Here is a 25,061-nt window from a genome sequence, read left to right as displayed (position 1 = left end):
CGAAGCATTGCAAAGCTAGCTATGCAAGTGCACAGTCACTGTCTGTTGAGTCCTCTTTATACTCTCTCCAAATGTCACCTGTCTTCCCATGTGAGTTTGCTGTAGCAAAACACCACGTGAGTCTGCATCACATGACAGTACCAGAAGCTTACACTTCAAAATATGACAAAAAGGTAGGGAAGAGAGTGATTAGCTCACACAAATTATCACCCCATCTCGAGAAACATCTTCCCTCTAGAACTGTGTCCTATTTGCCAAATGTATGGACCTCTGAAACACGTTGTATTCTCAAGGCCAGGAAGCATTAACTCAAAGTCTCTGGGACCTAGAAAAGAAAGGTCATAAAATGAGTGTAGACAAGTCCTTTCCTTAACACCACTGCAAAGCTGTGATATTAGTGTACTTTCTGATAAGAGGAGGGAAATCTGCATGAAATCTAGTATTTTTCAAGCAGGAGAATTGCCTAAAGGCACATGTTCCCTGAGAAGCTATAAGGGTTTTCCAAGAAGAACCAGGGCTATAAAACCCAGCAGCATCCTCAGAGCAGATGGAGAAGTCCCTCTAGAATAGCTGGTTGCTTAATGGCAGACACCCCTTTCCAAGGCAGACTTCCACTTTGTGACTGCCTAGATTCTGAGCTCTATTATGAGAGAAATAGGCTTGCCCATGGATGCTCACCCTGGCCTCTTTGCCCATCTAAGACTGATCAGAAAACTCTCACAATTTCAGCGTCTCTAGAAAGGTGGCCTCCTGAAGGGGCTGGAGATAATGAATATATAATGCTCACTAAGGATGCCTGCTGGCCTGACTAGATGGAGATCTTTTGATCTAGTTGACAATACAACTAAAACTCAAACCAAAAGGGTTCCAAGCCTGGAAACATGATAATAGAGGTGCTTTTGGCCTTCAGTGTAGACTCTTGTTTCCAACTCTAGGGTTCTAGAAATAAGTCTTTCCTTTACTTAGAAGGCCTCATAAAAGCCCTCAGCCATTGCTTGCTTCCAGGACCAGGCAGAGTCAAATCCTATGTCCCTGCTCCCAAAGGGCTCTGTGGCTCATGGGAAGTAAGGCATGGAGACAGGGAGTAAAAATAGTAAACATGCAGCAGCTAAAGCCGTCGTCCTATGGGAGGATTCAGAATAGGCACCGCCTCATCTCCATCCCTGGACACCAGGGGAGAGTGAACTCAGGACTCCTTGCCTCAGACTGGACGGCAGGACTGAGACCAAACACAAAAAGCGTTGAGCATCAGACCAGCACACAGAGCTGGGGAGCATGTGTTACCATATAACTTTTTTAAAGGATGATTTGACAACAGTATTAGGAAGCTCTCAAAAGCTGAAGATTATCAAGACAGCAATTCTAACAGGGGAATGTGTCCCAAGGCAATACTCTAGTAGGGTAATTGAAGAGGGTTGATAATCATGGTGATCATGATGTAAGTCATGAAACAGGGTATAGAAATTGAGTAATAGGGATGTCTCTGTCATCTGATGTACACATTTACTCATGTACAAAAGAGGTTTTGATGTCTCAATACAAGAAAATGAACAGGCTACCAACTACATGTATCACAAGAGCCAACTGTGTGCAGAGGTGTAGAGATGCCCATGTGTTGTCTATACAGAGCAAGTCAGAGGTTATGTGATATAGATTTTCCAACAGTTTCTAGCTCTAGAAAAATTCAGGTGGTCCTTCCCTCCCTCCCTCCCTCCCTCCCTCCCTCCCTCCCTCCCTCCCTTCCTTCTTTTTCTTTTTCCAGTTTTAATTGCTATAAATTACATATAACATAAAATTTACTGTTAGCCATTTTAGGTACTTGGTGTGGCGTAATTGTTATATCCACACTGGTGGGCACATAATCCCCAGAACCATTTCACCTTGAAAAAGTGAAACTATCAGTCCCCCTCAGTCCTGATCTCTCCCACCCTGGGCTCCAGTGGCCACCTCTCTTGTGAATTTGCCCAGGATGTGTTCCTCACACACCTGGAATCAGGTAGTGTGTCTTTTGTAACTGGTTTAGAATAATCTCTTCCAGGAAGCAACATGTGTTAGAACTTCCTTCTCTCATGCTTATGTTTCTGTGTATGTCTCTGTGGGTATGTGGGGGATATGTATGTGTGTTTGTGTATATGTGTGTGTATAAGTTTCTTTGTGCACACACAAAGCTATACACACACACACACACACACACACACACAGAGAGGAATATGTATGTGATGGGTAAAGGAAATCCTTGGACAACTGTGGGTTTTAGTCCTAAAATACTACCTACCATAATTTTGAGGCAGGCTTTTCCACTGGTGTGGAATTTGGCAAATAGTCCAAGCCACTTGGCCAATGTCTTGACTAGGGTTTCTTTTGCTGTGACCAAAAACAAGATGGGAAGGAAAGGGTTTATTTAACTTACACCTCTACACCACTGTTCATCACTGAGGGAAGTTAGGATAGGAACTCAAAGAGGACAGAAACCTAGAGACATGAAAGGAACAGAGGCCATGGAAGGGTGATGCTTACTGGCTTGCTTCTCATGGCTTGCTCAACCTGCCTTCTTATAGAACCCTGGGATGGCACCATCCACCAAGGGCTGGGCCCTCCTGAACTGATCACTAGTTGAGAAATCTCATGGAGCTGAATCTCATGGAGGTGTTTCCCCAGTTGAGGCTCCTTCCTCTCTCAGGACTATTGCTTGGGTCATGCTGACACAAAACCAGTCAGTATAGCCAGAAAGCCCCACTAAGCAGAATCTGTTTGCCCCAACACCTCCACCCCTATTATTGCGATTAAACACATTTCGTAGTGGGCTGTATAAAGCTCACTATGTGGACCCAAGTCAGAGCTAGCTAATGGATCAGGAAGAGGACTGACTGCTATGTATCTACAGGGATTGAGGACAGGCCTGTCTGCTCTGGAAACTGTCCAGACACCTCGCCTCTTGCTTCACTCTTCCATCTCCTCCTTGAATTAACTCTTTCCTTCTCTCTTTTTTCTTTCTTTCTTTCCTTTTTTCTTTTTCTTTTTCTTCTTTTTATATTGCTGCTTAATCCCATGGACCCAGTATCCTTAGCCTTCTTGGCTGGGTCAGCTCTGCCCCTATTATGAATGTTCCCAACACAGCAATTTTGGCTTCCTATCATCTAAGTTTTCTAACTGTACCTTTGTCTCTGCCTTAGCTACCTGGCTGCATTTGGCATAGAATAAACACTCAGAGGATATGTTTACAAATGGATAAATGATGTCTTGGGGAATTAAAATTGATCCTAATTCTCTAAGTGGAGTCACCAGTGCTGATCCCCAGCCTGCTTTCTGGCTCACTCTGGCTGTCTCTCCCAGCACTTCCACCTTCACACTCTGAGCCCTGGCTGGCAGCCTTTCAGGCCTTCAGTCTGGCAGGTAGGGCCTGAAGGGAAAGTGGGCACATTAAATACAAGCCCTGCAAGGGCATAAAGACAAGCTCACCTAAAATTGCACAGCTGATTCTGGGGACTCAGCAGGCATGTGGCATTTAGAAGAATGTCACCTCTGAGCAGCCAGAATGTATTTAAACAGCCAAGATATGTCCCAACAGGGTCAAATGCAAGCAGCCAATGAACTCCCTGGCAAGTGTTCTCATTTCTCAGGGGAATGTCCAAGAATTTTTGCCTATGGATGGGTTCTTGATTTCTAAATTTCTGAAACCTGATCTAGGACGGGAACTGAAGGTCCGGCAGGCATTCCCCGGAAGTCTTCTCTGGTATGCCTTTTTAGCTCATCTGGCTCAAAGCTCTGCTTCGCCAGGTGAGCATACTTACAGTTTGATTTTAGTTTACCATAAAGTTAGTATGTTTATTTCCATAGTTGTGATCACTCTACTGGGGATTTAACATATGCTTTATTGTGTAAAAAAAAGATAGTACTGTTAATGACTTTAGTATTCTTAGTATGTAAAAGTTACTAAAGGGGAGCATCTTTAAACTTTTGTATGTGACTTTGGAATTTAAAAAACCAGGAACTATTTCCTTCAACTGACTGACAGTATCTAAAATAGAAGACTAAGGAGATCCTGGGCAACAGGGTCTTCGGGTCCAGATCCCAGATTAGGCACAAACCATGCCTAAACACGTTTTCACAGGACCTCCTTTATTAAGATAGGAAGAAAGTAGCTGTGCTCTAACTCAGACAGAAAAAAACAGCCAGCGTTAACCTTGCAGGTAGAACATTTAAGAAGAGAAACGGGAGAGGTCTGTGTTAGAATGGGTTGGGATGAGGTGGTGTATTTTGATTGGGCTAATTGGGTTAATTGAACCAAGGGGGACTTTTGATTGCTGGACTTCAATACTTTGGTAGCTAGTCCTTGGTAATTAGCCTAAGAAAGAGGAAGTGGCCAAACGGGAAGGAAAAAGACTAGCTCCTTGGTGGCTAGCTTTCGGAGTGCAATTTAATGGTTTTCAGCAAAGCCAGGGGAGTAGGGGAAAGAGCAAGGCCTGCCAGAGCCATGCTGGCCACACTCAAGAGAGCTACTTTTGAGAATTTGACTATATCAACACTTGTCTGTTTGGGTCCTCAGGCTTATCATTAGATAATAAGGAGTATTGTCATACTGACTACATAGATGAGGAAACTTAAGGTGAAGAAAATTTCCCAGGCATATGTAGCCTGTAATCATTAAAGCAATATTTAAAATGCAAATCTCAAAGGTCAGATTCTTATCATCTTCTATTCCTCTCAACCAACTAGCATCTCTTTGGAATACATCAATGTTGAGTGCTTGCACGGCTTGGGTTTCTGACTGGGGGTGGGGAGGGAATGAGAAAAGAACAAACAGACACATGGACACAGTTAAACTGGGATCAGGTAGGCTGCATACTTCCTGCTGGAGTGGTACCAAACAACTCTAGCCCTGGAGCTTCAGTTTGTTTATTACACAGCAAGGGAGAGGCGGTTAGCTGGTCTCCATGAGAGGTCTCTATAGGTGAGCAGGCACAGGCTGTAAGCAGCTGAGAAAGCTGCAGTTGCTAGGTATGCACACACTGGTCAATCATTAGTAAACATGTCTACTTGCACACACGGCCAACAGCAGCACTTGGACAAGAAGAAGGCTTTGCCCTCCAAGCCTCACCGCAGCATGAAGGCTTTGCCACTCCCAGGGACCTGAGGCCTGAGTCCTTGACATGGCTGTGCCTGTGTCACATAACACAGTCATTCAGCCCTGGGTCTTATAACACAGTCACTCAGCCCAGTGTCACATAACACAGTCGCTCAGTCTGTGTCACATAACACAGTCGCTCAGCACTTCCTTTGTTCTTTACACACAGCCAACACAGGCTTCCTCAGCTCCTCACAAATCAGCCTTCTTCCTCCTCCCCTCTAGTTCCTTCCTGGCTTCCTGGTGTTCTGTGCTCCACATGCCCATTAACCTCTCTCTGCGATGATCTCTGGGCATTGTATTGATCTCTCTGCAACCTGATAGCTGTTCCCTATCTTGTTCTTCCACCTCAAACACTGATCAATAGGTAACTTCCTTGAAGGAAGTCCCGGGGGTTACCAAAGTTGTGCCTCTTAGGAGAGAGAGAGAGAGAGAGAGAGAGAGAGAAATTCGACACAGAAAATAAAGCATACAGCCCTAGAGACAAAAGAACTCATCTCAATTTATGCACTAATGCTTTGGAAAGTTCTGGCAAACCAGCCCTGCCCCCAACAACTTCTCAGCACTTTTATAGGTCAGGTAACAGTGTGGATAACTATGGGAGGTCTCTAAACCCCAATTCCACCAAAATAATTTTTTATCATAGTTATGAGTGCTCACAGGGACAGAAACTGCAGGAACAAACGTTTGCAGGTAGCAATATACGAAGCATATAAGCATTTGCAGGTATCAATTTAAAAAACTCCCTTCCTTAGCAAATAGGATCTAAAGTATGACCTTTGTCCTGATATCTGGTAACCACTTCTTAGTGCAGTTTCTTACAAGTGTTTGCATTCCTAAGTTACCAGGTAGGGACTTTAACAAGCAGGCAGATGTCAGCATGCTTAAGTAAAACTTTAATTCCTTTCACTTTTATACATTCTGACAATTTATAAGCAAGGGCTTCTATTAGACTATCATAGATTAATACTTTGATTTCATATGAATAAAAATTATATATTTGTATTATCTCTTCTTCATGTGAATTCAAATATGTGCCTCTGTGTGTGTGTGTGTGTGTGTGTGTGTGTGTGTGTGTATCCTTGCACATGTAGAAGCAAGAACAGGACTGGAGGGAAGACTTGGGGTACCTTTCTAAATCACTCTTCACCATCTCTCTGGAGATAGAGTCTCTCACTGAATGTGAATGAAGCTTGCTGTTTTTCTGTTAGGTTGGCTGGTAAGTAAGTACCTAGAATTAACCTGTTCCTGCCCCTAACTCTAATCGATACTGAGATTACAGGCATGTATGGCCATACCTGGCTTTTTCATGGGTGCTAGGGATTCAAACTTAGGTCTTTGTGCCTGGACACCAAGTGCTCTTAGCCTGCATTCAGCAGCTTGCATAGCATAGACTCCTAAACACCTCCTTGGAATGAATGGATGGTCCTTATTAGGTAGAAAACTGTCTATCACAGGCTGCATAGAGGCAGCTCCTCACCTGCTGCAGGTACTATTGCTCTCTGCAGGTGTTATCACTCTCTGCAGGCAAGCTTAGTTCCCAGAAATGCCCTGCGGCTGTGCCCAACTTCTAAATCCTCTCTAACTGGATCACCTCTTCAGGAGTGCCTCTCCTGACTAGCCCAGTGTAGCCTCTTTCCATCCATGCTCTGCTTCTTGTCTTTGCTTTCAGTCATCACTCCTGCAGTCACATAATATTGTCTCCTGTGTGTTTTCTTAATTTTCGCTATTCGAGAGCAAGCTTGCAGAGAGCAGCATATACTTGCTCTCTGTGGATGTAGAAAAAGTGAATTGGCCAAGGCTGGCTGGGAGAGCATTCTTCATGGAAAGTTCATGTGAATACTGGCAGGCCTGTGGGATTTCAGTGAGCATGACATTCTGGATTAACACATGGGGCTATGGCTAGTTAGCGGTCAAATCCCAGTAGAAGGACTCTGACTTTCAGGATGTATGTATTTAAAATTGTTGTGATATTTAGATATCACAAGAAGTATGTATTTTCCATCTGTTCCCAGCTCCTAAGAAAGAACTCCTAAGTCCTTGTGCATAGAATTGGTAAGAGACTTTTCTGTCCTACTCTTTTATGTTTGTGCTTCCTGAAATGGAATTCCTAAAACTTTTGGAATATCCCGTATCGACAGCTCCTGAGTCCATGTATTGTGCCAGGAAGTGTTCGTGAACCCCAAAAGACCACCAAGGAGCCAACTCCAATGCAATCAGTAACACTATGGTCTTTATTCACAAACTGGAGCTTGGATCACACCACCATCTCTGACTCAGCAGAACAGGAGGGTGTAGCTCCGAGCCGTTTCAGGCAAACATTTATAGAAGCAAGCAAACAAGCAAGGTGTGGGAGTTTCTAGCCTGGCACACATTTGATGGGGGGCATTATGGAATTTTATTGTCCTTTAACATAATCGGCTGATGCTTGGAGCCAAACCATGAACTTAATTTCTGTTTTCTTCCTGATTGGTGGTTGTTAGGAAGTGAAGTTCCAGGGGCAGGCTTGGAACCTAGAGGTATAGATTTTTTAGGAAGTAACCTGCAAACTGGTGCTAGGTCCTGGCTTGTTAGTTAAGTCGAGTTTAACCTTAGGTCAAGTTCTCTAAGATGGAGTCTGAACCCAAGAGATCTGGCCTCTCAGGTGGCCTCCTACATAGTCTGGGGTAAGGGGCTATAAGTTAGCCCACTTTCTATTGTCATGATAAAATACCAGAGAATAACAATTAGAAAGAAAAGAGGTTGATTTTGGCCCACACTTTAATCCAAGGCTCTTTGGAGAAACATCCTGGAGACAGAAACATACAAGAGAAGTATCTGCACATTTAATGCAACCAGAAGGCAGAAGAAGAGAGGGTCAATCTTGGATCACAATATACCCCTCACAAGCACACTCCCCTCCCAGCAACCTGCTTCCTTAAAGTACTCTGTACCTCCTAATAGCTTACTCAATATGAACTCATTGGTGGCTCAAACCAGTGATGAGGTCAGCACTTTATGATCCCATTACTTCTCAAGAATATTACCAACAGCCCATGGGAAACCAGGCCCACAACCAAGGAGCCTTTGGGGACATTCATATCCAAGCCACAATAGGCTAGTTGCCCGGGAAACTAAATGTGGTTGAAAGTTTAGAACTTTCAGTCTCTTCCCTCTGGGCAGATGAAAAAGGTCAAAGATTAAGTTGATCATGAATGACCAAATAGTTAATGAACCTCACAAAATACTTGTTGAAAACGAACTAAATAAACTAAAGGACAAAATGTGTGAAATGGTGTCTGGATGGAAGGGTAGCAGGGAGGGCAGAGAGGCTCATCTTGCCTTCTTACAGCGGTTCTACATATCTCTTCTATCTAGCTATACATCTGTTTTCTTTGCTTATTGTAACAGTGAATTTACCAAGTGTGTTTTTCTGAGTTCAGAGAGGCATTCCAGCAAATTAATGGAACTGAAACCACCACGTCCTAGAGGCAGGGTCCATGTCCCAGGGTTAGTTAGGCAGCATCAACTCAACTCTGTCTCCGTCTCCATTTCTCTCTCTCTCTCCCACCCCCCCCCCCTTTGCCTTACCTGTCTTGCTTGTCCATTTTGATTTCTTTTGTGTTTTTAAGGTGGTTTTTTCTTCCCTTTTTGTTTTATTCAAAGTAAATAAAGCTGTGTGGCAACGGGAGGTGAGGGGGATCTGGGAGAAGTTGGAGAGAGGAAAATGATCAAAATATATTATATGAAAAAATATCTTCTTTAAAATTAAAAAAAATATATATGGGATCAATGACCAGCACAGAAGCCAGTTCCTAGGGAGACCTAGCAGTTGGGTCAAGAAACTCTATAGAGAGAAAGAAATCACATGAAAGAAGTGACAACTTGTCACAGCTAGAAAGGAGTGACTGTTAATGAGCAATATCTGCCTTTACAGGGAGGGCACAGTCCTACAAGGAACACAGTGGTCAGTGGGAAGAGTAGGAAAAGTCACGCTGGGGTGTCTCATGCACGTCAGCCCAGACATTCTGCTGTGACTTCTTGAGTCACCTGCTAGAAATCTGCATTTCATTCAGACTGGCCATGTGTGCAGTATTGGTTCCATGCAAGTATAGTTGAGCTAATTTCCCACTAACTAGAAATTCTGTGTGATGTTAATGTTACAGAATGGTTGCTCGTGCATCATACCTACGGCAATGCTTTTGTGAACTACATTGCGGTACCAAGTACTTAAAAGACACAACACGTAAGGATTATATAAAGCACAGAATACTTGATAATGTAAAATAATCACAGGTAAGTATTTATTATATGACTCTACACTGCATCATATCATAGTGGTCCTAATATTCATATTTTTAAACAATAGTGTATAATGGCACATGCCTACAATCCCAGTACTTGGTAAGCTGAGGCAGGAGAATCATGAGTTCAATATCAGCCTAGGCTGGAGAGAAAGATATTGTTTCTAAAAATGGAAATGAGTCTCTTGTAGCATCTAGCTTATTTATTTATTTATTTATTTAGTGTACTTCTATGTTAACTGCATGGGAACAAAATTAGTTGAAAAGACAGTTCTTAGAAATGTCATTGATAAGTGGTAACAAGAAAGACTCTGGGATGTCACAGTAATTCTGAAGCTGAAATGACTCCAGAATCCATGTGACTCAGCTTCTGTTTTCAAAAACTGGGCAACTGAGCCTTAGAGAGAAACTCCCATCCATGTAGCTCTACAGCTTTTAGAACAAATTGGCAGATATAAGTCAAAACTCTACAGACCAGAATGCATGAGTAACTTGGAGACCTTGTTAATATGATAATTCTCATTCAGTGGACGTGAGGCAGGATGTAAGATAATTTATTTTTTAGTAGTCTCCCTGTGCAGCTGGTCCACAACTGAGACAAAGGTCAGTGAAGACTTAGATTCCATGTAGCAAACTGTGAGGTAATGTTAAAGCGAATCCCTTCAGAATCATGAAGATAGAGTTCTCAAGAAGAACCTGCAGTACAGGAGGCTGAAATAAAACTGCATTGATGATGCTTAACAATATAATACTCCATTGGATGTAGGACTGGTAAAGATCTTTTCCCAATCTGTTGGTTGTCCTTTTGTCCTACTGACAATGTCCTTTGCCTTACAGAAGCTTTACAGTTTTATGAGGTCCCATTTGTCAATTCTTGATCTTAGAGCAAAAGTTCTTGGTGTTCTGTTCAGGAAATGTTTTCCTGTGCCCATGTGTTTGAGGCTCTTCCCCACTTTCTCTTCTATTAGTTTCAGTGTATCTGGTTTTATGTGGAGGTCCTTGTCTACTTGGACTTGAGCTTTGTACAGGAAGATAAGAATGGGTCAATTTGCATTCTTCTACATGTTGACCACCAGTTGAACCAGCACCATTTGTTGAAAATGCTGCTTCCACTGGATGGTTTTAGCTCCTTTGTCAAGGATCAAGTGACCATAGGTGTGTGGGTTCATTTCTGGGTCAATTCTATTCCATTGATCTACCTGCCTGTCACCGTACAAATACCATGCAGTTTTTAACACTGTTGCTCTGTAGTACAGCTTGAGGTCACAGACTGTGATTCCTCCAGAAGTTCTTTTCCTGTTGAGAATAGCTTTCCCTACCCTGGGATGTTTTTATTATTCCAAATGAATGAGAGAATTGTTCTTTCTAACTTTATGAAGAAATGAGTTGGAATTTTGATGGGGATTGGATTGAATCTGTAGATTACTTTTGGCAAGACGGCTAATATCCAATATATACAAAGAAGTCAAGAAGTTAGACTCCACAGAACCAAATAACCCTATGAAAAATGGGGAACAGAGATAAACAGAGAATTCTCAATGGAGGAAACTTGAATGGCCGAGAAGCACCTAAAAAAATATTCAACATCCTTCGTCATCAGGGAAATGCAAATCAAAACAACCCTGAGATTCCATCTCACACCAGTCAGAATGGCTAAGATCAAAACTCGGGCGACAGTAGATGCTGGTGAGGATGTGGAGAAAGAGCAGCACTCCTCTATTGCTGGTGGGATTGCAAACTAGTACAACCCCCTCTGGCAATCAGTCTGGCAGTTCCTCAGAAAATTGGACATAGAACTACCTGAGAATCCAGCTATACCACTCCTGGGCATATACCCAGAAGATGCTCCAACATGTAATGAGGACATATGTGCCACTATGTTCATAGCAGCCATATTTGTAATAGCCAGCAGCTGGAAGCACCCCAGATGTCCCTCTACAGAGGAATGGATACAGAAAATGTGGTACATTTACACAATGGAGTACTACTCAGACATTAAAAACAATGACTTCATGAAATTTGCAGGCAAATGGATGGAACTTGAGAATATTGTCCTGAGTGAGGTGACTCAGTCACAAAGGAACAAACATGGTATGTACTCTTTGATAAGTGTATATTACACCAAAAGTTCAGAATACCCAAGATTCAATTTACAGACCATATAAAGCCTAAGAAGAAGGAAGACCAAAATGTGGATGTTTCAGTGCTTTTTAGAAGAGTGAACAAAATACTCACAGGAGGAAATATGGAGACAAAGTGTGGAGCAGAGTTTGAAGGAAAGGCCATCCAGAGACTTCCCCACCATGGGATCCATCCCATATAGAGTCACCAAACCCAGATGTTATTGGGGATGCTGGGAAGTGCTTGCTGATAGAAGCCTGATATGGCTGTCTCCTGAGAGGCTCTGCCAGAGCCTGACAAATACAGAGGAGAAAGCTCGAAGCCAACCATTGGTCTGAGTTTGAGGATCCCCGATGGAAGAGTTGGAGAAGGGACTGAAGGAGCTGCAGAGATTTGCAGCCCCATGAAAGGAGCAACAGTGTCAACTCGCCAGACCTCCTGGCGCTCCCAGGGACTGGACCACCAACCAAAGAGTACACATGGAGGGACCCATGGTACTGGCCACATATGTTGCAGAGGATGGCCTTGCTGGACATCAGTGGGAGGAGAGGCCCTTGGGCCTGAGGTGTTCAATGCCCCAGCATAGAGGAATGCCAGGGCAGGAAGATGGGAGTGGGTGGGTGGGTGGGAGAGCACTCTCATTGAAGCACGGTGGAATGAGATAGGGGGTTTCTGAAGGGAAGACCTGGAAAGGGGAAAACATTTGACATTTAAATAAAGAAAATATACAAGAAAAAAAGAAAAAAAACCATAATACTCACCCTGACCACATTTTACATAATCATGCAAAATATTGAAATGTTATTATTTTCCACATATGCTTTGCAGTGAAAGCATGGGCAGTACTTCCTATTGATCCCTGTTGGTCAATTTGTCCCAGGGGATCGTATGAGAGCAAGGAGGAAAGGAGACATCTTTACTAGGTATATCTTCTCATTTCTGACTGTGTCCAAACCAAGTCCTACAGAAAACCAGGACCAGGATGCCATTGTCTCCGGTGGTACAGTCACAGGTGAGTCCTTCATGCTACAGAATAGCTCCACATACAGTTTAAACCCAGTGGGTCACAGATCAAGCAAACAAGCAAACAAGCAAAGCAAAGCGAACTGCAAGAGTGAAGGGCGACTTGTCAGGAGGGGAACTGGACAGTTGGGAGTGAGCTAGCTAGAAGGAAGGGATGAATATGTTCAAAATGAATTACATGCTATATATGAAACCATCAAAGAATTAGTTGTAGTAAAAATGCATTTTATAATAATGCGTGAGTCCCTGTCAGATTTCAGCCCGAAGCCAACTGAAAGCCTGTTCTGGAGAAATGCCTTTGCACCAGAGATCACAGATATGGGATGACCAAATGAAGCAGTCAAGGGACCACATCGCTCACAACCCAAGCCTTTGTCCTTACATCTAACTATTGGAACCTGCACAAGCAGCACAGCGTTTGTTCTTCCCACTGCTTTTCTGAAGCATGTCTCCATACTCAGCTGCTACACCTGGCATCTGCTCTTTCCAACACTCTGCCAGACAGCTGCTTTCCTGACTCACACGGCTTGAGCACCATGAATGTGCTGCCTCTTGGCACCAGAACTCTGAGAAGGAGTGTGCTTGAAAGCAAGGTGCAGGTTGCTCAGCTTACATTTTCCTGAATTTGTTTCCAATTGGCCATCTTGGTATATTGGGTTGACAGTTCTCTATGTTACCATAGAGGGGCAGGGTCGCTGGCAGTATCTCTTGCTTCTACCCATCGATAGCAACATCGTCATCCCAATCATAATGAAATGTATCTCAAGAACCATTCCGAAGTAGAGCCTGTGGAGGTTTATTATCCTTGGCTGAAAATCATTCGTCCCCTACAATTGAACTGCAGATATTCAAATTATAGTTGTGCTTCTCAGCTGAGGACTGGGTCACATCACCTGTCTCCAGATGCCAGTCGCATCATCCTCCAAAAGATGAAGTGGCATACTGATTTATTTTGTTAGTATTAATACTGTTACTACGCCGGGCAGTGGTGGTACATGCCTTTAATCCCAGCACTTGGGAGGCAGAGGCAGGCAGATTTCTGAGAGTTTGAGCCCAGCCTGGTCTACAGAGTGAGTTCCAGGACAGCCAGGGCTATACAGAGAAACCCTATCTTGAAAAACCACAAAAATAAAAAATAAAATAAAAAAATACTGTTACTACTTACAAGATTGGTCATTGGGATTAATGCACATGTCATTCCCAGAGCAGTGACCAGACAGAATAAGGACCCATCTGCAATGACTATTTATCTGTCCATCACTGTCACTGAATGGGACCCATCACTCAAACTGCAAAGCTTGTGGGGCCGTGTGCCAATTTTACAAATTCCAAGATGCAAGCACCTAAGTTCTCTGCTTTTACTATCTAAGAGCAGGGCAAGGGTCAGCCTAGGAAATGTTTTCCTTTTAAGTTCAAAAGACACAGGGAAGAGAGAACATAGGAGCTGAATTCTCAAGAACTGGAATGTGAGAGCTTCCTCTCATACCTTAAGATTTTACCTTCTGCTTCCCTAGAAAAGTGGATGGATTGACTCTCCCAGCTCTGCAGCACAGCTGAGTATGTTTCTGTAGTTTAGGCAGTAGATTAGAGTTGAATGAGAGCATCCTCTTGCATTCCTGAAATGACGTGGTCATGGTTTAGACTAGGAGTCAGCAAGAGTTATTCAAGGAATGCTCCAACTGCTCTTTCTATCCTCCCACCTCCAGTCTGTCTGTCTGTCTGTCTGTCTGTCTGTCTGTCTGAGATGCATGCTCTTTTAGGAGAAGCCAAGAGCAGAAACAATCTAGATCGTCAGTTCTCAACCTTCCTAATGCTGCAACCTCATGTTGAAACCCCCAACCATAACATTATTTCTGTTGCTACTTCATAACTCTAACTTTGCTATGGTTATGAATTGTAATGTAAATACCCATAGTTTTCGATGGATGGTCTGTGAAAGGATTGCTTGATCCTAAAGGGGTCACAACCCATGGATTGAGAACCTCTGGTCTAGATCCTTGTTTGTTTTGCTAACTCTACCACTGATCTAAGAAGCCAGACTTATCCATTGGTTTTTGAATTCTCTAAGTCATTTTTTTAGTTTTTTATGAATTTGTTTTCATTTGGCCTGTAGAATCAGCAAGGGACAGGAGAGCTGGGGGGTGGGGGGTGGGGGTGGCTGGCGTTTGGGACAGTCTCTAGCTAGAAGACGTTTGTGAGGCTCAGCCATGAGGTTCTCCTTCCTCAGTGCAGAAACAGTAACATAACTGATGATGCTATATTCCCAACAGAAGTTCCAGAAGGCATTCCAGAAGGGAGTATCTCCCTCTTTTGAATGCTGTGCAGCCCAGCCCAGCTTAGAGCAGGAAATGAGGGGCTGAAAGATGAAACTAGAAACACTGCCTGTCAGCATCTCCATCACAAGGCAAGATGGAAGGCCTGGGGTATCCCAAGGGAGGCTGGAAAAATCAAAACAATGTCTGAATGTATTTTTTAGATGGGCAGAAAAAAAAAAACAGATTTAAGGACAATAATGACCTGAGAATCCATATCAACACAATAAAAAAGATATTGCCAGGCTTCCATTGCAGGTTGAAGGTTAGGCAAATTCTTATACATAACAAACAAGCTATTTAAATGGCTCATGGACAGTCTCTGAGGCACCATTTGAAGTACCAACTTGAATTTATTTTGCAGCAGTTGCCATGCCAACAAGAGGGCTGCATTCCAAAGGGTAAATGGACACTGCAGCCCCATATGCCTTGCAACCCTCTGGCTCTCTCAGTGCTTCCTGGGCATGCCTTGTCTCTGCTGACTCTGAATTCTCTTCAACCTTATCTCTAGGGTGAAGAATCCTGTGCATTGAATCCTTCCTGGTTTTGAACATTCTCTTGAATGTCCCTTGTGGAATCTTGAGCCAGAATTGTATCTCTCCTCATTCACGAATGGGAGGGAGTTTCCGTTAGCCCTCAGGTGTAGTACACTGACTGAATATAGAAGATGGTATGAAAAATTGAGATGTGAATATAAAACAGTCCCTCCAATGCCATACCTAATGTACAATGGGGCATTCGGGTTGTTGTTAACATTGATCCATCTGTCCATCAGCAGAATATGGTTAGAGTGTTCTGGTAAACATTCAAAGGCCCATTTCCCAAAGGTGTCTCTGGATACATGTAAATCTTAGTTTTTCACAGCTTTTACTGATGGAAAAGATAGCAGCAGCTGCTTGTAGCATAGGAATAATTATGAAATATAATTATAAGAATCCTTACGTTCTGATTCTCACAGAGTGCTTTCTTTGGTGTCTGTAGAACTCTTGGGTTGTAGCCATTTAACTTTAACAAAACAGAATTCTAGTGCAAAGGCCATTTTAAAGTATAAAATCTGCATTATTAACATTGAGCCAATCATGCCCCAAGCCTTAGGCTTTGTGACTTCCTGATGTAAATACTTCCATCATAGCCTGGTCCAGGCTAGAAAAGGACTGCCAATGATTACGAAATTGAGATTTGGTAGTAGTATAATAACTTAAAGCACACTGGACTTCAGTGAACAGCATACATTTCATAAAATATTCTATCATATAGTGAATAATGACAGATCTAAATATTCTCAACAAGTGAAGTACATAGGAGGCACTGGGTGATGAGCCCTTAGAGCCAGTATTTGTAGACTAAATTACTTCTAAGTTCAGCTTTGAAGTAAAGCCATGTTAAACAGGCTAATCACATTCCTCAGTTTCACTGCAAGCTCCTGAACGAGCAGTTATACCACACTGGCACACCAGTGCTTGGGAGAGAAGTGGCTGCCTGACCCAGAGCTCCATGTCCTGTGCCAAAGGACACTAGAATGAGTGGGTTCTCTTTTTATGTTGTCTCCTCACCTATCCGACCACACCCTCCCTTTTCCCTTGCTTATCTCTTCATGCCCCCATCTCTTTTTCTTTCCTTCCTTTTTACTTCTTTTGTTATGCTGGTAGCCTGTGCCTTTGCCACCCACTCCTTTATCACCTGAAGGGCCTTAAATTATTGTTATGATGATGATGATGGTGGTGGTGATGATGATGGTGGTGGTGGTGGTGGTGATGATTCTATACATCATTCTCACTTTGCTTCCCAAATCTCTTCACAAGTTCTTTTGAGTTTTGTTTTTTTTTTTTTAATTTAAATCCTTCACTGGCCTTTTAATAGTATCAGAATTCAGTTTTGAATCCTTGGAAATTCTGAATGGGGTGGGGGAGGTGACAAAGGTTTGCAGATAAAGACATGCCTGATGCCACAGAACTGCATCCTTTAAAAGGATGAACATGGAAACTTTGAGGCTAGGCATGTTTTACTGAAATTTTTACAAATCATCAAAAAGGCAGCCAAGGCCACAAAAAAAAGTCTGCCCTGTCTTTGAACTTAATTTATCTTTCATTTCTCATATTACTACTGACAAGTTATCCTCAGTGCCATAGACTGAATGTTCCAACCCTGAGTTCACAAGCAGGAATCTAATCCCCAAGTGATGATATCAGGATGCAGCATGAGAGGGCCTTGCAGCTGAGCCCTTGTGCATGCGATCAAGGCCTTGTGCAGGCCTTCAGAGAACTGCCCTGACTTTCGGCTATGTAAGAACAGAGCCAGAGCGCGTAGTCTGTCCATGAACCAGGAAACAGGTCCTCTTCAGATCCTGACTTGGGTTCTTCACACTTTCGACTAGGAAAGACTAAATCTTGGTTGTATTTAAAATGCTACACTATCTATGAGAGTTTGTTAGAGCAATAGGGATAAGCTTAGATATTTTCTGGCATTCACTGTAGTCAGCTACACTTAACTCTGTAAAATAAAACACTGTTAACATTACCGTTTTGTTAATGAGAAAACTAAGGGATAAATATCCAAGAAAGAACACATATTCCAGAACTAACAGATATAATAACTCAGAAAACACCACATTTGCGGTATCTCTCCGGCCCAAAGCTAGGACTAGGTTAAGTGATATACTACTCCTCCAGTGCAAATTTAAAGCTGAGGAAAGTAACAGTGCCTAACAATATCTTACCAAATTGAAATCAATGCTTTAGCAATGCAATGATGAAAGGCAGCATATGATCCTGTATTTTTGTCTCCTTCGCATCACCACAATGTTAGGCTGGATGACCATTACACCTTCTCCTTTATCAATTCAGCCTGGAGCCACAGCCTTTAGTCTGCCATGTGGGGCTTTTAGAATATACTTCTTTAATACATTTATTTTTAGTTAACATTATTTTACTTCACAAATCATGCTGGGATTACATTTTGAAATACATTGCAATGTTTTGGTATGTGTATGTAATATAGAATGATTAAATCTAACTAAACTTATGTTTCATATTAATTAAGAATATCATTTATCATAATCACTGAATTTTTTTGAATCTTCTTACATTCTTTGTTGAAGACAAGTAGCTCACTTCTCCCACCTCAGTTCTGGCCATAGTATTGTCATCCAGGGAGAAAGACCAAGGTCAACCTCTCATACCATCTCCTGATGACCATCAGCCACCATATGTAGGGACTGATGCTAATCTTCATGTTGGTTTTCTCACAAGGAAATGTGGCTATTTGGGTACATGAGAAAATTCTTTTAATGTTATATAGCATTTACTTATTTGAGTGTGTGTGTGAGTGGGGGTGTATCTATGTCGAGGTCAGAGAACAGCTTGTAGAAATTGGTTCTTTCATCTACCATGTGTGTCCTAGGAATTGAACTCAGGTCTTCCGGTTTGGATGCAAATGCCTTTACCTGCTCAGCCATATCACCAGATCAAGGGGAACATCTTAAAGGGGTGGGAGTGATATTTTGCCATTGTACTGCAATAGAACATTTCTAGAAGTTCAATTATATTTTTCTAGCTTAAAGGTTACTGAGGAGTCTGGTTATCATTACAGTAACAGGAAAACAGTCTGGCCTTTCTAACCAATTTTCAGAAGAAGTTGACAGTACCTACCACTTAGAAACTCTGAAAACATTAGGCCAACAGTGATATGATCTTTATTTATTCCTGAAGATATAATCATTGGCTCCCAGTACTGATTCAATTGTAGAAACAATGATGGTTATTCAATGTGTCATATTTCACAATAACCTGGAGACATTGGTAGGAAGGACTGCATTTTTGTTTATTCTGTGGTAAAGTAAATCCTTGTGAGAAATTAATTTTTATGTTCTGAGATAACCAAAAGAATATCAAACATGTGGACATACCTTAAATTCGAAGCAACTTATTAAATAAATAAATTAGGGACCATGGGTTTGTTGTTACTTTACCCAAAGGTCAAAAATTCCAGTTACTCCATTAAATCACTTCTAGGCTCAGAGAGCTGAATCAGCAATTTCCATGAGTTCTGGCCTAGAGGTCTAAGAGGTGCACAGATGTTACTTGTGCTCCCTAAGGAGAGGAGCTTGAGAAGCCCAAGACACTGAACTGACCAAAGAGGATGTGTTCACATTAAAAGCACAGATAATAGAAGGATAACACATGAGAACAGCAGAGCAATCAAGTATATATGCATACCAGAGCTGATCCCCTGGAGACAGCAAGAGGCCAGGCAATATAAGAGGACCTCGGACCATGGTCAGCTTTTAGCAATGAAAGGCTGTGAGCTGGAACTGAGCTCCCAAGAAAAGTAATAGAGCCTTTTTTTTTTTAATGAGAGGAAGACTAGGAAAAAAATCATTTGTTGGCTTAGAGAGACATCCCATAAAACTAGCATTTATTCAGAGCTACAGGTAGAGAGATAACTTGCAGAATTATATCAAAATCCATCACTGAGATGATCAGGCATCCAGTCCAAATTTACATGTGGTTTGGGAGCTTCAGCGTAGGAAATCAACCTGAAAACAAGCAAAGGAACTTAGAAGAGGATGCAATTATCTCTATGGATGGATAAGTGAGTCCCAGGAAGGAAAGTTCCCGGTGGGGAAGTATGTACAGGCCAGGGCAGCAGAGCATGACTGAGTCTCAGGGATCCCACCGTCCTGTTTTAATAACGGGCATGTGTTTTGCTAGCAGAAACATTATCTGAGATGTAGCTGATCCATGTACTCAGTCTTCAGAGCTCTTAATGAAAATATCAAAATATGAAAGTAAATGAAAGAACAAACGAACAAAAGGAAATAAGAAACCACTTACTGTATTGCTCATGTTCATAAGGTCCTTATTCTTCATGGATTTTCTGATGTTTTTTTAAGACTTGAGCAGCAGTAAAGGGTTTGCTGCTGTCAATATGTCAAAAATTGTGTCTGCAGTTTGAATTCTATAATGTCTTTTAAAGACATTATATGTGATGTGTTTAATATGTAATTTGTTTCTCAGCATCCTCATGGCACTACACAACAGATTGTAAAAACCAGTTCTCCAAGCTCTAGAGACAGTGTGTAAACAACAGTGAGGCCAGGCTAGAGCTGATGCTGTTTTTTTCATTTACAAGAAACAAAATGGTAACATTACTAAAAACAAAACAAACAAGCAAACAAACAAAAAAAAAAACAATTTAAACTCCTAATATACAGGAAATCCTGGGTTCAAGGCACAGTGCTGAAAAAAGAAAGGAAAATAACTTTCTACTGTGGTGTTTCCCTCTTTTAATCCAAGCATTATAATAGCACTGAATTCTCACAGATTGCAGTAATAAAAGACATAAAAGATTTGCATAAACATGTCTGCATCCTAGTCCCAACTCCAATGACAGAGACATTTTTAATAAGATTATTTGTACCGGACAACAAAGTACCATGATAGAAAACCCAATGATGTAACAGACAAGATAATTAGCATCTCCAGAGTTATAAATATTCTCACTGAAACTATGAAATAAATATGCTTAGATTACCAAAGACAGGGAGGTCATAAAAGTCTTAGAAAGTGATTAGAACATTATTTTTAAAAGACCATGAGGATTTGTAAGAGAACCAAGTATAATATGGACAACAGAATATGTAATCATGCACTGTGAAATCTCTCAGCTGGTTGAACAAAACATGTTAGATACATGTCCACAAAAAGCAGTTAGTTAGCTGGATTTCAAAAAGTCACCCACACTGCAGTGCAAAGAGACAACTCTAGTTAGGAGACAGCAGGGAGAGCTTGACAAACACAGCTCTACACTTCATTAATGCTCTACAAGGGGATTCCAGGGAAGGGCAGTTTTCAAGTGATAAAGCTAATGATAATATTCTAGAGTGAACTCACACATTTAATGTGTGAATATATGATCAGATCAATTCAACCTGGATAATTTTTTGCTTGGTTGACTTTTTGAAGAATTGTTCTAAGAAAACCTTTCCACACTTGGCTGAGTATCTTGAGTACAGCTCAAGTTTGCACTTATAATGGTGACCATCTTTCTTCAGAACAGTATGACCCTGAAGGTGAGGACCCCAAGAGAAGTAGAACCAACTGTAATCAATCTGTAGTCACAAAAATCATATTGAAGAAGGCACAACATTGACATTAACACCAATTTGTTTTTAAAGTGCTATTTAAGGTAGAATCTCATAAAATGCAAACCTGTATAGAAACATCAGAGAAGCTGCCTCCTCAATGGTTTAACAACTAAGAGTTACTAACATGCCCACAGTTATGGTAAGTATGCTATAAGCCTGTCTTCATTTAGTCTTTATAATAGTCTTTTAAGAAGGATATATGTATTTAAATATCTATGTTAAATATTGGTGATTAAATGAAGACTAAGAAAATTTTGAGTATTTTGCCCAAGGTCTAAGTAAATATTGGAATGAGAATGTAAGCCAGATATTTGTTGTCATTTAAATGACTTCAACGTTCCAAAGAAAGTAGATTAAGACATTGCAAGCATGCAGGATACATGGTATAATTCTTGATCATCCATGTGCTATCTTGAACATGGCCACTCTGAATCAAGCAGGGCATCCGGTGAACGCTGGCTGGCCTTGCTGATGGTCAGTGATCTGGACTGAGGGGTCAGGTAGACTTCTGGGAGTTAAAGACAGAGACTTTTAAAGGAGAGAACAAAGAAGTTCCTTATGCAGGACAGTTGCTTGGCTGGTGCAAACATATTAGCAAGCCGATTTTGAAGGTTCATAAATATTGTTCAGTTATGAAAGGGAAAGACAAGTTGTTTATTTTCAGCCCAAAGTATGTTACATTCATTTTTTTAAAATGTCAGGCATATGTAAGATGTGCTTGTTTTTCTAGCAATATGCTTTTTTCAGACAACACAAAATTAAAAATAAATTTCTAGTGGAGCCACAAGTGAATGAATCAGAAAGAGGGTCAAGAAAATTAATGACACTAAGGTTGAACAAATCATAATTCACCACTTCCCCAGAAGAGTCCTGCAGTTTAATACAAGCCAAAGTGGGCTTCTCAGTGCAGGCAACACTGGGCACTTTTTCCCCCAATATTCTCTCTCAAATCATACAGTAAGGACCATTTTGAAGTTAGTGCTTTTAGCAAGCCTCCTATTTTTCACTGCAGAGAAACCCAATTTATTCTTTGTTCAAAGTCAAAGCGGAATCGCAGCTATCTTTGAGAGAACTGATGAAAACATTGGCAAAAACTTTCAGATAAAAGAGATCAAATTGTTTTCCAAGAATAAATAAATAAATAAATAAATTTTATTTTCTCCAACAGATGCTCTATGAAAACTGAGTGGGGGCTGGGTGAGGAGAGGTCCTCTGATTCCACACACACACACACACACACACACACACACACACACACACCATGGATAAGATAAACCTTTTTAAAAAGCAATTCAGCATTTTAACACTGTACTGGCTTGTCTGAAGCAAAGTGTTTAACTTTCAGGTTGATTTTTCATTTCTTCCATCATTCCATAGCGCTGGCTCCTGTGCTGACAGAAACATTTCTGGCCCTCCAAAAACCCCCAGGCATTCAAGGCCACCTTTTGGCTTGCCCTTTGGCGGGCTAACATAATCAATGTTTTTAAAGCTCTTTCCTTTTGTGAGAAGCACCCACATGCTTGGGTGCGGATTATATTTTAAACTCCACTGAAAGTAATTGAATTAGTTTGCCCTTACATTTCTGGTCAATACATCTGTTTGTGGATTCAGGCTTCCCCTTGGAGACTTGGCTTTCCTAATGTGACTTCGAGATGTGTACCCAGATGGAAGGGCAATAAATTACCAGTTTGGAGGGAAATGGAAGCAGACCAAAAATTTAAATGCCACTCTTAAGGTTTCTCTTCAACTTAAATTTCTAAAGAAATGTCAAGGGCTCTGCACCCACTCCCAGTTATCATATTTCAGTATTTCTCAGTTCACCATGACCTCTGATTCCTTCCCAAGAAAAGTTTTAGTATACACTGCTTAGAATTTTGATTTTTCATTACCAGCAAATGATTATAGCAGGAAACTGTAGGCTAATGAGGAAGAAAACAGAGATTTCCTCTGGTGCTCAGGGTGTTTAAATTGCCCTTTTATGAAGTCACTTGACCTGGCAGAGGCAGACATAAAACAGAGCTCAGCTCTACATGGTGAGGCAACCAGCCCACGACCTCCTAAAAGCCACCAGGATTTGATCAGTTCATATGCCAGCCACAGCACATGTGATGTAACTCTCAATCAGACATTCCCCACCCTCTCGACTCTTCTCCAGTGACTGGAGACTGGGCAGGCCGCCAGTGCTTCTCTGCTGCATTCCCTATGTACTCCAGCCCAGTAGGATTCAGGATGCTCATTCATCTCTGAATGATTCTCCTTCCTACTATTTTTTTCTTTACCTTAAAGGTACCTACAGATTTATTGTGGAAAAGTTCTTCAATGTAAAGCAAGTGACTGGACCAGCAGCCCTCCTCTGCCATCAGCTAGCTGTGTTTTCCTTGGCCAAATTATGTATCTTCATCTCAGCTTCAGGTTTTGAAAATAGGAGAGAATAGTTTGTGTTTGTTAAGATGTCAATTATGATTCAAGAACCCTCATCAAAGCCACAGTAAGGCCCTGAGCCCATGGTACTTAGTGTTTTGTTTAAATATTACTGAGTGGCATGGTAACTAGTTCCCCAAAATAGATGACAGATATTGGACAGAATGAAATAGAAAATTACCTAAAATACTGTAAAAGTTTTAGTATTTTTTCACTACATTTTCAACAGATACACAAAATAAAATGGTATCCTTTGTCTTCCTTAGGGTGTTTCTATTGCTCCACAAAACACCATGACCAAAAGGCAAGTTGGGGAGGGAAGGGTGTTTTCAGATTAGAGTTCCACAGCCCTGTAGGGAGGCAGGTCAGAACTCAAGCAGGAGAGGACCCTGGAAGGAGGAGCTGATGGAGAAAAGCTGATGGAGAGGCCACGGAGGACTGCTGCTTGCTAGCTTGTTTCAAAGGGCTTACTCCACCCACTTTCTTTTTTTTTTTTCCATTTTTTATTAGGTATTTAGCTCATTTACATTTCCAATGCTATACCAAAAGTCCCCCATACCCACCCACCCCCACTCCCCTACCCACCCACTCCCCCTTTTTGGCCCTGGCGTTCCCCTGTACTGGGGCATATAAAGTTTGCGTGTCCAATGGGCCTCTCTTTCCAGTGATGGCCGACTAGGCCATCTTTTGATACATATGCAGCTAGAGTCAAGAGCTCCGGGGTACTGTCCACCCACTTTCTTATAGAACCTGGAACCAAAGCCCAAGAACGGCACCACCTACCATGGGATGGACACTCCCCCGTTGTTCACTAATTGAGAAAATGCCTTACAGTTGGAACTCATGGAGGCATCTTCTCAACTGAGTCTTCCTCTCTGATGACTCTAACTTCTGTCAAGTTGACCCATAAAACCAGCCAGTACACCCTTATCACGTCAGGCATCAAAGTCTTCATCTGTTAAAAGGATAAACAAAAATACAAAGGCTATCTCATGAGACTTTTGGGAGAAGCAGCTGAGACCATGTAAGAAAAAGCCTGGCATGGGCCCTGAATGGGCCTGAAGTAAGGGTTCTACAAGGCAAATAGAGGGGTTAGACATACCAGGAAGTAGACCGAGGTGTATGTTCCTCTGCCTGGGCACTTTCTCTGCTTTCTGTCTTGGATAAAGAAGCTGAAGGAGAGCATACAACTTCTTCAAACACTCTAAAATTAAGCACTCTGGCAGTTTGAAGGCATAGTTTGAGAGCTAGAGTGTGGGGAATTGGGCTATGCACAGACAGGCTGGTCTCCAGTTGAGCTGAGGTCTGAACCCTGGAATGGTCATAATTCACCTACATGACATGGTAGGTGTTCCTTCATGCTCCTGGAACTCTAGCTCCTGCCTAAGTTACCACCCCCACAGCCCCCCACAAGAGAAACATGGCTAGAAGTCATTTAGACAATGTCCCAAGCTTCTGACCTTCAGGCTAAACTCCTCCCCAGTTACCTAGCAACAGTAAAATAAGACAGCATACTTTAAAAGGGGCTGCTTGGCCTCACCTTGCTCTCTTACTCCTCACTCTTCTCTTTGTCTTCTCTCCTCTCTCCTCTCTGTCTTCTTCTCTCCTCTCTTCTCTCCTCTCTCCCTCTT

At 41.9% G+C, this 25,061-nt stretch overlaps 1 long non-coding RNA gene across 1 annotated transcript in view; it reads right to left on the bottom strand.

Annotated features, from left to right (window-relative positions):
• Nucleotides 1-24,723, bottom strand: part of Gm41097 — a 53,840-nt gene extending 29,117 nt beyond the window's left edge. Inside the window, exon 1 of the long non-coding RNA XR_874221.3 lies at nt 24,533-24,723. This is a non-coding gene — a long non-coding RNA (predicted gene, 41097). The remainder of the gene's footprint in view (nt 1-24,532) is intronic.
• Between the last annotated feature and the right edge of the window lie 338 nt (nt 24,724-25,061).

The sequence above is a fragment of the Mus musculus genome, chromosome 14, assembly GCF_000001635.26.
Source record: "Mus musculus strain C57BL/6J chromosome 14, GRCm38.p6 C57BL/6J".
In the NCBI taxonomy this organism is placed as follows: Eukaryota; Metazoa; Chordata; class Mammalia; order Rodentia; family Muridae; genus Mus; species Mus musculus.
The sequence above is the reverse complement of the archived record's forward strand: the minus strand, read 5'-3'. Positions and strand labels throughout refer to the sequence as shown.